Source organism: Dasypus novemcinctus, chromosome 16, assembly GCF_030445035.2.
Source record: "Dasypus novemcinctus isolate mDasNov1 chromosome 16, mDasNov1.1.hap2, whole genome shotgun sequence".
Classification (NCBI taxonomy): Eukaryota; Metazoa; Chordata; class Mammalia; order Cingulata; family Dasypodidae; genus Dasypus; species Dasypus novemcinctus.
In genome coordinates, this window is record NC_080688.1 from 46,207,053 (window position 1) to 46,209,075 (window position 2,023).

Consider the following 2,023-nt stretch of genomic DNA (forward strand, 5'->3'; position numbering starts at 1 on the left):
TGGGAGGAGGGGTAAAGGAGAATCTGGCAGAGGTGCCAGGAGGCATTAGGCACCAGGAAATTGACTGGGAGAAGGCTGGCCTCGAATGGTGAAGAAAGAGTAAGTTGGTTGTGATATGGTGCTCTGATCAGGCCCAGGATACAGTTCATAGGGCACTTAGACATTGCTCCACATGCAGACAGGTCATTCCAGATGAAGGAATCCCAGAGGAAAAAAATGTATGTTCAGGCCAGTAAGTGACAATGACTATTATAAGAGCTTTGGGGGAAAAAACAAGATATAAATTCATTCATTCATTAAAACATTCATGCATTCCAAAAAATGTACAGTGTACATAGCATAGGCCAGGCACTGTTCTAGAAGCCAGGCAAACAACAGTGCAAAAACAAACAAGCAAACAAACAAACCATGAAAGAAAACAGTTACTTCCCTCTTATTGCTCAATTTCTTTTGAGGAAGATAGATGATAAACATATACAGTGTACAAGTAAATACCTAATGTGTCAGTTACTAGTTAGTGCTTTGGAAAGTAGTAATAACTTAAAAGGCACAGCCATAGTCATCCTTGGTATAATCCTCGGCCATATTGTACATGTGAGGAAAGAAAGACAGAAGAGATTGCATATTTAACCATCAACTGGCTGCCACCAAGTTTGAGTGGAAGCAAAGGTCTTTCAAGGTTATAGAAAAATCTGTACTGTCACCAAGTCATGTGCAGAGCAGGAGCGAGCATGCTATTTGCATATTAGCATGCCATCCTCTCTGTCATTCCTCAAGCAATAAAGGTATTGATGCAAGGATGTGAGAATGAATCCACTTCTCTCCCCTTCAGGGTAGCACAGCACAACGGATTTGATGCTTTAAACGGGAGTCTCATTTTATTTTTAGAATGATACTAAAGTTTATGGTATTACACATTTAGATAGTTAAAGTTTTTAAATTATCAATTACAGAGTCTAGGATTCTGAATTTAATGGACTGTTACTGTAGGTTCATTAGGGTAGGACTAATTTTCAGTATGTTATAATCTATGCTTTTAATTTCAAAATAATGGAAAAGCCTGAAAATTGCTCTCAAGCTTTCAAAGCATTTTCTGCTATTGAAATATGGACATCTAAAGCAGTATCTCTATTTAACCAGAAAGCTTCATGTATTACCATTAACCATCAAAAGTCATTTAAATACTGTGACCACTAGACAATTTCAACAAAAGGAATGTTGTTGTTGTTTTCCTTTCCATAGACCCTGTGACTCCAAGCCAGTCTACTCTTCTGCTTATTATCTGAAATGTTACTAATTTGAGCTTAAAAGTCATAGAAATTCTTCAAAGCATCTCTACAATGACAAAGGAATTTAAGTTAAAATATAATTAAGAGATTGAAAAAAGAGATTCCAATGGTCAATTTCCAAACTTCTACACCTTGATACTTCTGTCATTCTCTCCTTTTATCTGATTTTTTTCTCTTTCCCTAAATCATTTTTAAATGGTGATATTAAAGTTTTTTGTAGCAGTTTGATATAGTTATGAATTCCAAAAATAGATACTGGATTATGTTCATAAACTGGTCTGTACCCAGGCATGATTAAATTATGATTAGGGCTTTGATTGGGCCACATCAGTAGGGTGCTGAGCCCCCAGCCTTTGATGGGTGGGGACTCACAGATAAAAGGTATGGCAACGGGCAGAGTAGGAGTTTTGATGTTGGAGTTTGATGCTGTAGTCTTGAGCTGGAGCCCTGGGAAGTAAGCACACAGAAGAAAAAGAAGCAAGCCCCAGGGAAGAGGGGAAACTTAAGCCTGGATAGAAGCAAGACCCAGGAAGAGAGGAATCCAGGAAGCCTGAACCCTGGCAGACGTTTGCAGCCATCTTGCTCCAACACATGGACATAGACTTTGGTGAGGGAAGTAACTTATGCTTTATGCCTGGTAACTGTAAGCTCCTACCCCAACTAAATACCCTTTATAAAAGCCAACAGACTTCTGGCATTTTGTATCAGCACCCCTTTGACTGACTAATACAGAT